The sequence below is a fragment of the Mycteria americana genome, chromosome 9 (assembly GCF_035582795.1).
Source record: "Mycteria americana isolate JAX WOST 10 ecotype Jacksonville Zoo and Gardens chromosome 9, USCA_MyAme_1.0, whole genome shotgun sequence".
NCBI lineage: Eukaryota > Metazoa > Chordata > Aves > Ciconiiformes > Ciconiidae > Mycteria > Mycteria americana.
In genome coordinates this window covers 21,443,226-21,455,662 of record NC_134373.1, presented here as the reverse complement: position 1 = coordinate 21,455,662, position 12,437 = coordinate 21,443,226, and positions in this window count along the sequence as shown.

Here is a 12,437-nt window from a genome sequence, read left to right as displayed (position 1 = left end):
TTAGATTATTAAAGGCCATATCTTCAGCTTGCTGTAGAGCAATGCAGTTGCATTAAAACTGGCCAAAGAGTTGAACTTCTGTTCCCACACAGATAGATGTGTGTGATTGGGTTGATTGATTTGTGCGTGCAAAGGAGTACAGAAGACATGTCAGTGTGATGATCATGGTCAGCGGGAGCATATCAACGTGAATTGCTTGGATTTTCTCATTTGGTTTTCATACCATTGAAGCATTGTTCTGATTTATTTCCTTTCACATATATTATCCTGAAATATTAATGTATTTTTTAATAGTTCATAACATATCCTATTCTTAACATTTTATAAAAGTAAAGAGTTTAAATCCTGTTAGGAAGAAGAAAATTTCTTAGTGTGTAATATATTAAACAGTTTGCAGCAGATGGGAGAGAAAAGGGTGAAGCTCAACAAGGGATTTTAGTAGATTTCTTCTGTAGACATTAATGGCACTAGAAACCGGTTCTTGCTGAGGACAATTTCTGCCTTTCAGTTATGGCAGCTTAAAAACTTCTCTCTGTGCCAACAAAAATCGGGCAGGGAGCTTTTGGAGATTAGCCCCTTTCATTTGGTAATTTTAAACGTGCTTCTCACTTAAACATTTACATCACTTCAGTAACATAAAGGGACCTTAGAATAGGAGTAAATTGCAGCCATCTTAAATTTGCCCCCACTGTGACCTCCCTCACCCAGACACTGTAAGAGTGGTGGAAAGGGCTTTTGTGCACTGAAGGTCTTTTAAGTGGCCCCTATCAGGCCGTCCAAGGAGTTGTTGTTACTTAGAAGCTTATAAAATATGGCTATAAATAATGTAAAGCTAAAGACTTTGCTAAGTCCAATCAGAGCAAAAATTTATTTTCCTTTTGGTCGTAACAATCAAAACCAAGTTTTTCAGTGGTACGTACAGAAGGTAACCCACGCTGGACAATTAAAAAGTCATCTTCCTGGAAGGAAAATTTCTTCCTAATAGTAGGCAACTACTGATTATCTTACGTCATTTAGCATAGTTGCTAATATAAGCATAATGGTTATATAATTATATACTTCTATTTTTCTGTATTTTATATAACTGTGAATGTTTATACTTCCAAGCAATTGTCTCGTGTTTTAATTCCACTAAGTTCCTGACTTCTGCTACACTGTGGTACTAAACGCTATACACAGCACACACATGCACACAAACACAAAGTGGATTTCTTGTTTCAGCTTTAAACAAAAGGCATGTATTTAAACGTGGTCCTTTTTACTTGAGTTGGAGACCTTGTGACTTGTGCTGTCAGAGGGTAAAAGGGAGCTACCAATTTACTTTCTTTATACTACTTTTTACATACCCCTGCTGCACTTCTCATTCAATATAAATGGTTGCACACTATAAAGATTTGTAAGGAATTTCCTAGTGTTGTGATTTTCTATATTTAGATCCCGTCAATTTTTGCTATACTTTATTTAAAAATAGTCTTGACTGGATAATCTCTAACCTTCATTGTCATAATCAACATCCATTATTGTGAAGAAATAATTTTTTATTTATAACTTCTATCATCATGAAAAACAGGTATGGTTTTAAATACAGAAGATATTAAAAATAAATAAGAAATTGAAGATATGTAGTTTCTTTAGGTCTATTCTTATTTGATATTGAATTCAATAAACAGTAAGAAAACAGGATGAGTTTCATATATTTCGTTATGTGGTTGTCTCTGATAGTGCAACACATGTATGCCTAAAGCCTGCAGTTTTAATACACAATGGTCTCTTTTCCATATCCATTGATCTTTGCTTGATTTCATGCATATGAGGACAGATGATCAAATCTCAACCTTTTAGAACTCAGGTCCATCACTGTAAGTAGAGTTTCTTCACAAGCTTCTTCTTTAGTAAAAATTAGGAAATATATAATTTGGGAAAAAGTTATATGGAGAGGGAGTAAGAAGGTAGTTTTGTGGTGGAAACAAATGGCTGGAGGTCATGATGTCTGGGTGGTACTACTAGCTATTTTACACCAAATTTAAATTGATGTAAAATGGGATTTAAGTCCCAATTTAAAAATTTCACCTTTTTAAAAACTAATGTTATAATTTAATAATTTTCCCTCTCCTCTTGGAAGAATTGTAATTGTATAGGGGTATTGCTTTTTTATTGTAAAATAGTTAGCAATGAGATAGATAACTGAAACCTACCATACTCTTATTCCTTTTTTTTTTTTTCTCAAAATGGAAGGACAATTTTGAGAGACAAACAAGCTCTGGGATTTTTAAATGTCTTCTGGTTAACCAGATACATATAGTACATACGATTAAAAATAAAGCCATATGGCACAAAAGTATCATCCTGTTAAAAAAAGGTAAGTAGTTTTAGTCCGATACATGCACAAGACATGGCATGTAATAAATTTATCCATCCTGCTTTTAACTCTGATGACAAAATATGAGAAATAATGTCAGTTTTGTTGTTAACACTAGAAATACGTTTCGTTAATGTGCCTTTTCTTTAAGAACATTCACCCTGGGAGGAGTTGCAGCAGAATGCTTAGTTAACAGAAAATGTTTCTGCTTGACAACAAAGCAGGTCCCAGACTGACAAAAGTAGCACAGGATGCTATGAAAACCAAGGCTGGGCAGCATTCCTCTGGGCCAGAACTAAAGGTTACAGAACTCAGTGAGAGGCTCTGTGTCTCCCTCGTGCTGGGCGCTGGAACTGGTAAGGGAGGAAGCCAACAATTCATAATAATAGCGCACTGTGTCTTTAAACACAGGCTGATGCCCTAACTCATCTTAATGGGTTTCTCAAGAATTATTGGAAATTATTTTATTACATGTATAAATCCAGTATCAGTCAGAACAGTAAATATATACATTGTGTTATCAGGGAAGTGTTTATTGGAGTACTCATGTGCTGTGATGCTAAAGGACATAGGAGCAGATAAGTGAAAAACACATCTTGGAGTAATGTTTCCAGAAAACAGATTACATATTATTGATCAGGCCAGTAATAGATTAAATTCCTTGCTTTTGTTTGGCAGGCCTATTTTTTTAATTAAATTGCAGAAAGAGATTATTTTTTCAATAATTTAAATAGTATTTTATAAAATAGTTGGCAAATGGAGATGGCAAGTAGGTAGATCAACATGTTTACATTTTTCTGCAAAAGACCCAAGTCCCAATTTCTGACCCATTACCAGTGAAAAGTAGGCTTGAAAGCTCGTCTTGATCACTCAGTGAAAGTAGTGTCACCACAACAAAGACTGGATGCCATCCATTGGGCTGGAGTACAGTGCTCAGAGGGAGGGAGGGGGGCCTGTCAGGGCTGTTTCCGAAAATTATTGTGCTACGGATCATGGCAAGTGTCTGATGAAGACCTGTCTAAAACTGGAATAGCAGGACTGGGGCACTGTGCTGTGTAATGCACTGATGGGGATGGGTGAGGGCAGGACTGGGGTAGCAGGGTCTTGTATTTCTTGTGGAAGTGATCCTCAGAAAGCTGGGTGCTGGAGTATGGCATGCTGTATAGCCGGGAAATGACGATATGGAGGTGCTACACTGGGGCCCTTAGCAAAGGGAGAGGAATGCAGAGGAGGTACTTCCACAAAATTGTGTGACATAGTTCATTCCATGTTTTTTGTTCTTGCTGCTGCTCCCTGTTATAGGCAACAAATTAATACAGTTAATGCAACGGGAGAGATTATGTAAAGACTTCTGTGACAGAACAGCTCTTACTGAGATCGCAAAATCTTTGAAACAGAAACTTTTAGTTTTGTAATTTCTATCACCCCAGGAATGAGCACTCCTCAGTACTATTGCAAGAAAAATAATTAAAAATAATCTGTTAATTTGATAAAATTGTCAATAATCTAAGATCCCAAGTTCCCATACACATTTCTAAGACTGCTGAATGCTGTAGATGAAACAAGAGAAGCAGCTCAGTCCATCAATCTGTACAGCTGAAACTTCGGACAAGACAATATATTAACTACACTGTTCCTAATTTGCCTTTATGCCTCAAGATTAAAGTAAGCTGTAAAAGAAGAAAAAGTATGAATGTAGCCACTGTTCTTCATGTTCTTCTTCCGTAGGATTAGTGTGATGGAAGTTTACATCCAAATTCAAAGATAAGTGCTGTACTTAATGCAGGCACAGACTTAATTTATTTGATTAAATTGATCTGGTAGAAATGAAGTTTTGAAAGAAAAACAAAATGGGAGGCTTCATAAAACTGTATCTTTGATAACTTGTATTACAGTCTCCAGCATTTTTAACTCAGTGCAGATTTACAGCTGAATTCCAATTGGAAATTGGTATTGATTGATTATGTTGCTCATTTAACATTCCAGCATGCTGCAACAATAATGCAACAGACTGTGATAAAATGGGATGTGATCTAACAGGACATGACCGATGGGATGAGAGCAAAACACTGGGTCTGCTGGTAGTGCTGTGCAATAGTTCAGGTTGGCATCTTATATGCTTTGATTGTTCATTTCATTTTACTGTCATCCTACTGAGTTGAACATTTTAAAAGACACAGCGTCTTTCCATCTGTAAGTCATGGAAAGACAGATGGATATGGAGAAATTCCACCTACAGTGCCTTGACTGAATGCCATTACCCACTTAGTGGTAGAGAAATCCCTTCTGGAAAATTAGAATGTCCTTAAATATATTATATTGTGAAAGGCTCTTTAATATAGGAACTTACTGATATTTGTAATTCTTTTTTTAATGAGTACAAGTAAAACAAACTGGTTCTTATCAACAGAGCTGCTATATTATAAACACCAATTCTGTTACACTGAAGTTAATCTCTAGTCCTGTTACAAGAAACTTATCCTTATTAAAGTAACATTAAGAGCTTCTTTTTATTGATCTGCTCCTTTCACTTAATGATAGGAACTTACTGATGTTTTAATAATAACCTTGCAAGCTTTATCTCATTTTACTTCAATGTGTGTTACAGAAAGATGCTATGGAAACTAACTTAGCATAAACATTTTGCAGATGTCTTTAAAGGTTAGGGAAAAAAAAGATTTAGTTGCACTGCATGTTAACAAAGATGGCTGAAAAACTACAAGATAAAAGAGAGCCTCGAGTATGAACATCAAAGAATTGTTAATGACAAGAAATACCATTAGGGTTAGCATCCCTTTTGTTTCAGCCCCCTCACACCTGCAGTGTGTTGCAGATTCTGTCTTTGTTGGCACATCTGAATTACTTCCATTAGCATTTATAGAAAAGTGGCTGCAAAACAACAGAAATGTACCCCCGGTTTTCTCTGTTGCTCCAAAAAGTCAGATATTAGGTTCTCTGTGGGTTTCCTTCAAGGTACAGTATCTTATTGTAAAGGAGACTATAGACCCAGGATTCCGTTGATTGCAAATGAGCTAGGTTGAAAGGAGAGGGGAGCTTTTGTTATTGCTAGAGAACTAATATAAGCAACTACAAGAAGCACACATAAGAAGCTCAGACATTAGCAATAGCAAAATCAGAGCGTGAAATTCAGATTAGCCCTCCACAGGCTGTGAGAGGGAGGGGGTATTGGAAGACTTGGCATGGCTAAAGGTGTAACCTGTTTCATTTGGCCCCTGAAAATTTTTAACAGATGGTGGGACCAGCTGTCTTTTTCAGCCATTTAATAAACTCTTCGGTGGTAACAGTTTGGGAAGTGGGGGGTTTTGAGTTTTAGGCCAGAGGAAAAAATAAAGAAATCTGTCCCAATTGTCTTTGCCAAATAGTGAAGTCTGGAAACATTATGAAAAGTTAAAGTGAAAAATCTAATTGATGATACTGTCCTGATTATCCATTTCAACAGAAGAGGAAAAAAAGAACTGCCTGTGCCCAAGTGGACCAGTGCATGAAAAAAATGCCTATTATGTTGTTATCTTTATCTGTCATTTTAATTTCAGCTCTTGCAAAGGAGGCACATAATGAGAAATTTTAAACGAGCTGTAGAATGAGAACTGTCTTACTTTGTGAGACATGATACTATGTCAAAGTAACAGGCAGAGTGATGTCTTATATTAAAAACAAACCCAAAATATGTCTGGGATACAATCAAGTTTACATGGTCTGCCCAGGTGAATACAGCAATCAATGAACTTACCCTGACTTGCATAACACAGTGTTATAAAATGACAATAAACTGCCATTTTAGAAACATACCATGTTCAGGCTCTAATAAAAACCTTAGTGATATGTGGGATTTTGTTTATTATGAGAGTTTACCAAAAAATACATTGCAACTCTATTTCTTCAGTTAAATTATTTTTTTTTTTAATTAACATTTCCAACACAACACTTAACTGGCAACTCTCAATTATATGAGATGTTTTATTTAAAAAGCATGTCTAGTGTCTTTGAACAGAACAGTTCTTTTTGCACATTTACATGCTACCCAGCTGAGCAGCCAACCCTTCCATTTGACAAGGGCTTTGTTCTGCCTACAGGCCTATTATAAGCCCTAGATTGTTTGCCCTTAATAAATTGCAACAATAAGACAGAAACCTCTTTCAAGTTAAGAGAAATAAAACACGTTGCCTACATAGCAAAGCATATGAAGTTTAATAACGACAACAGAAACGTATCTACTAGATCTCATTTGCTTTGCTCCCAGATCACTGCAGTTAAGATAGCACAGAAAGGTTAGCATCTTTCCATGCATCGAACAAAAGATTAAAGAAAACAACATTAGGACAAAACAACTCTAGCTACAGAATTTTTTTCTTCACAATATGAAATCATACTGGATGCTATGTAAAGAGACTAGTGGGAGCTAAACCGGAAAGAAATGTGAACATGATTAAATGTAGAGCAGAAAAATGTTTTTAACTGAAACGAAACATGATTTCATATTAGTGAGAGGAAGAAAAAAGAGTGGAAATTATTCAAATTGAAGAATTTATACTACTCTCCAGTGTGTTGGTGTGTGTCTGCTTGTGTGTGCCTTTCAGGCCCTCCACTGAATCACAAAGCCCTACCAATTTTGCTTTTATAGCAGCTAATGGACATTCTTCTGTGGCTCAAGTGTTGGTTAGGAACTTGTGATCTTAAACAAAATTGTTAAGCCCTGTTTCTGAGGCCCCATTTGTAACATTCAGCTGTCAGCTGTGTTGTGTTTGCTAGAGATTGTTAGAAACAGCTACCTTTGTTGAACTTAGATCTGCATTTTTTTTTGCTTAAGCTGGAAATTCCCAATGATTTTTAGAGTATATCTGCAAATTATGAAGAAAATAGGAGGTAAAGTGCAAAAGGGACAACACTCTGGACTCCCTGTGCAACAGTAAAATTCAAGGTGAGCATACCTGTCATTAAACCACTGGGTATAAGTAATTTGAAAGTTTTCTCTATTAGAAACTAGTTAGTAACTCAAAACAGTGTTTTCAGAAAGAAATTCCAGTCACTGTTTCATTTATAGTTTACATTTTTAAAATTCTTTTTTTTTTAATTTGCAGATGGAAGTTCTGAGGATACAAGTATTTCTTTGCTTTGATAATGAGAGAAGTACACTTAGTACTTGGAAATGTTGCTGACAAGCTAAAAGTACGGTGATATAAACTTTCAAAGGAAATGTAGTGTTTATGACAGATATTGATTCAACAGAGTTAAAGGCTGCTTTCTTTTAAGGTATTTTTGAGCTATGGACGATACTCTGAGGACTATTAGGTATTTTCTTGGGAATGTTCAGTATTTCAGATACCCCTAACTTTTCTTCTGCTCAGCCACAACATGCAGGAAACACCACTGTCATCCTGCTCTCACAGGAAGGGGGAACTGAAGATGAAGGTGGTCATGGTTTTTCTCTCTCCTGTCTTCTTTTGTGTCAAAAAGAATTAGAGGCGGGTTCTTCATTGTCTTTGCCACAGTACAGTGACAAGGTGCCAGCTTCACTGCTTCTTCCAACTGCTGCACAGAACCAAACGGAGAGCATGTAATTTGTTACTTCTGCGAGGGCAAAGCCTTCCTGTTGTACCCTGCGGCTTCCTACAGTGCTAGTCTCTGTTGTATCCAATTTCTGGGTGACACTTGGAAGAAGAATTTTAAAGGCTGGACATGAAGAGAGAAGTATTCATGATCTTTGATGAAGGGAAAAATTAATAGACTTGGGGACAATGGAGTAGAAAACTATGATGAGGGAGACTTAGAAGAAAAGAGAGCAACCTACTTGAGAGGGAAAAAAAAGACACGAACCACTAGGTTTCATGGAAGAGGCAACCTTTAGTAAATTTTGAAGATTGTCCTCATGTACTGTAATAAAGCATTACATCATCTTGCAGAGTGTCTTAAGATGCATGTAACACAGATGGTAGAAAACCACTTTGAGATGCTTTGAAAGCTTCTGGAGAAGGCAAGCGGTATAGTTACCATGACTCCAAATAAGTTTGTTTAGAATACAATATTACAAATGGACTAGTAATTGGAATTCCAAAACCAAAGACAAATGAAATGTATCTGGTATAAAATTCCTAGCTTTTCTACAATAGAAAATTGCCATGATATTGAAATCAGTATCTTGGGATCTGGTTCCCCTTTCAAAAAATCACAAAAAATCTTCACTTTTTGATGGTTCAAAGTAAAACATATTTTTTTCTAGGCCTGCAGTACTGCAAGGAATCAGGTTTTTAAACCATTAAACCCATTATCTTTTATAAATCTACTATAAGCTTTGGAAAGAATCTTTCCTGCCATAAGTTTACAGAAAATACCAGCACAAGAATAGGAAAAAAAAATTCTGGGTTTATTAATTTTCAAAAATAGTAATTGTTCAGTATGCTAGAAATTTAGTAGTTGGAACTCCAGAAAGATAGCCTACTTGGGTAGGTGATAAAAATCATGTGTAGGTGATAAATAGTATATCTAATTAGCAAATACTTCTCCAAACAAACCTCCATAAATATGCTATTAGATGGCTTGATGTAAATAGTTTTGCTATGATTTATCCTTCATATTTATAAGTACATTGTAGCAAAAATAGTTGTAATCCTTCATCTGAGGAGGTTGTTTTCTTCTGTATGATATACTCTAAAAAAACTTATTTTCCCCTTATTTTTCTGGGGTTCATTTTGTTGCAAGAAATTATTTGCTTTTTCAGACAAATTGCACAGAGATGAATATCTCTGGATATCTCTAACGTACATTTATGTTTTCACCTTCAAATTAAGCTGATCAAGAGATATCAGAAAAATACCAACAGATCAAAATATATCACTTTGATTTTTCCAGCTCAATCCTGTAAAAACCCAAGCTTCACTCAAATATCTAAATATAGATACTATTATTTTCTCCATACATAAAGATCTCAGCTGTTTACAGCCCATTTACAATTAAATACATAATCGCTCTGCTCAGCCAGACTAAATCTGGGTACTTTCATTAAAATCACACTGTTTTTGTTTTTGACAAAGTAATTAATCAGTAGCTGGAAAATCATGTTTAACAATAGCTCACATACACTCTGAGAGGCAGGATTACAAGCTTGTTCTCAATATCCTATGAGTCTTCATTTAGTTCTTTGTATATCAATGTATAGCTGTAAATAACAACAACAAAACCTGGATTGAAACTTAGGACATGCAGGAAGGGTGCTGAACAAGGGTTAGATAGAAATAATTTTCTGCATCCTCTGAATTGTTCTGAATGGCCAAGAATTAAAAGTATCCCAAACTTTTATCCCTCTTTTGAACTCTCCAGACTTCCATGATGTGAACGTGCCAGTTACCTCATAAATAATGCCTGTAAGACTCTTAGAGGGAACCAGCCAAACATGGATCAACAAGGAGCTGGTAAGGGAAAAAACAGTGTCCCAAAACTTGACTGATCCAGCAATAGGGTTGTGTGTTGGTGCCTCATGTATTTGCAGAGCATCAGATTCTTGATAGCCCAGAAACAGAGTGATGGCCACAAAGCTATTCACTTTTTTTAAATCAAAACCTGAAATTTGTATTACATAGAATGCTACCATAGCTCAGCTGTTCCGCAACCAGCTGTTAGGCACTGGAGATAACCACGTGCCGTAGATCTGCATTCACTGTGGTTGATCATACACAGTGGTAGAAGGATTCACAGGAAAAGGTTGGTGGAACACTGACTGAGATGAGCAGAAAACTGGCAGAGAGAGAGGGTCTGCTTGAGGTGGAGGAAAATTAGCTCTTCTGACTTCTCCCATGTGTGAGATCAAGGAAATACAGATGGTAGTGTTACTGAATTCCCAAAGTTATGTCAGTAGCGAAGCTTGGAAGTCTTTCTGCAGGAGAGGTTGTCACCACTGAGAGTGGTTGTTTTGATGATCAGCAAGTGAAACTAGAGCCTTGGACAGAATCGTGTAGTGAAAAGTTTGCTAAAGCAGAGAAAGGATGGGCTGTAAAAGTTAGCATGTATCTAGTTATTTCTGCTAGGTATGTTCAGTGTTTGAGTTATAGAGGCACATTTGGCTGTTCAGTACAGCCCACCTAATGCGTATTTTGTCTTTGTAAAGCAAAGGTGTTAGGCTCTGTTTTTTTACTTATCATGTGCTCTAATCACTCTCCACCAGGAAGAGCAGAAGGATATGTGTCGTGAGCATGTTGGCTTATTGCTCTACTTGCATAGGCTGCATGTTTGTCTCCTAACTGCCTCCACACAGTCTCATTGCTTCTTCTCTGCCGGCCCAAGGTTATCTGGGCTTTACTCCTCGTCTATGTTTCCCACAGAAAGATCAATATCTGCTCATAATTCAAAGTTGCTCAGAGAGTGTACAAGTGTCAGAAGAGACTGACGTGAAATCAGGGGGGTGGGAGGGATTTAGAAAAGCGTTTGGATTTTGTAAGGGGAATGAGGTGGAACATCATACAATATGGTCCCAAGTTGTGCGCCTCTGCTCTTCAGTAGGGCTGTTCAGTCCAACTCCCTGCTCTTCAGTAGGGTTAATATGTGACATAGTACAAGGTATGTGGTCTCCCTGTGTTTCCTTTGGTAAGAATGGAATAATAACATACTACTTCTTTATAGAGGAGTTGTGAATATAAATGCTTTAAAGACAACGTGCTCATATTGACTAAAGCTTCTCCCAATACACTCACGGCACAGTTTGACCTTCTTCTTACTCAGGGCTGTCCCAAGATTTTGCTTGTTGATCCAATTCCCATATTTTCCCCCAGCTCCACAGCTGCACTCCTGTTACTCAGAAAAATATCTTGAATATGCCCACACAGCTGGGTGCTATTCTCCTTCCTTACATACCCTGTCACTGGTAAACTTGGCAAGTTTACAAAAAGAAGAAAGGTGAACTGTGGAAAATAATTGCATTACTGGCTGGTGGCAGGAGAGAACGGGAAAGTGGAGACATAAAGTTTCCACCCCTTATCTAGGTTGAATACATATATGGGTTGAGTGTCAGAGGAGGCTGTATATGCCTGTGTAGGAGACTTCTGAGTGAAGTGTTATTTTAGCCAAAAAAGAACACCCCACAGAGATGAAAACAGCTTCGATCAGTTACTCAGACCAGAGTGAACTGCTCCATTCATCTTGGTATTCTCATTACCAGTGACCCCAGCATCAGTGTGCGTGACTCCACACTCATTCTTAGCTTCTCCAGCCAGTCTCAGCACTAATATGGTGCCTGCTCAGAGGTTACCTTTTCAGCCTCTCCACCTAGAGAGTTAGCCTTTTGCTTCTGACCCCTCCCAAAATGCTGGCTTGCACAGGAAAAGGACATCAAACATATCCACCCTATAACACACACAAATAGGAGCTCAGATCCTGGTCAATCAAGGGACTGCAGGAATGTCAGCAGAGATAAAGTTCTGCTGTAACGTAACAAGAAAGTCCTGATTTCTAGGCTACTCCCTCCCAGTTCCAGACAGCTGACCAGTAGTGTTTGTTCAGAGTCAGTGTAGCTGTGTTTCCTCTTTCCTACATCCCTCCTCTGCTGCTTTCCAGTTTTTGATGCTTTACTCTGAGCACTGCAAATAGTGTATAAATGATCGTGGAGCTGCATATACCAAAGGAAAGAGCAAAACTGATTAGATTATGCTATTTGTAAGCATGTATAAGAAAATACTGATCAGCTAGGACTTGTCTGACTGGTAGAGCAACAGTAAACAGAGGAAGTGATTAGTTTTATAGATAGTGTGATCCAAATCCCTGTGAGGGCTATAAAATAGAGAGCAGCAACTGAATTGATGACCAATGAGGCATATGGTATCTAAATTAACAGAGAGCATAGGATCTCCCAGGAGGAGGTCATCAGGGTATCAGAAAGCTGAGGCAGAAAAGTTCCTTTTGTCTCTTACTACATTAAATTCCTGAGATAAGAGAATGCTGTAGTAATACAGAAGACTACATAAAACTGGAAATGCAATGCTTTCTCTTGAGTCTTTGCTGTAGAGTTTAATGGATAAGGCTATGACATCACTAGAACTACCTCTAACCTCACTGTGTACATTTCTAAAACTTG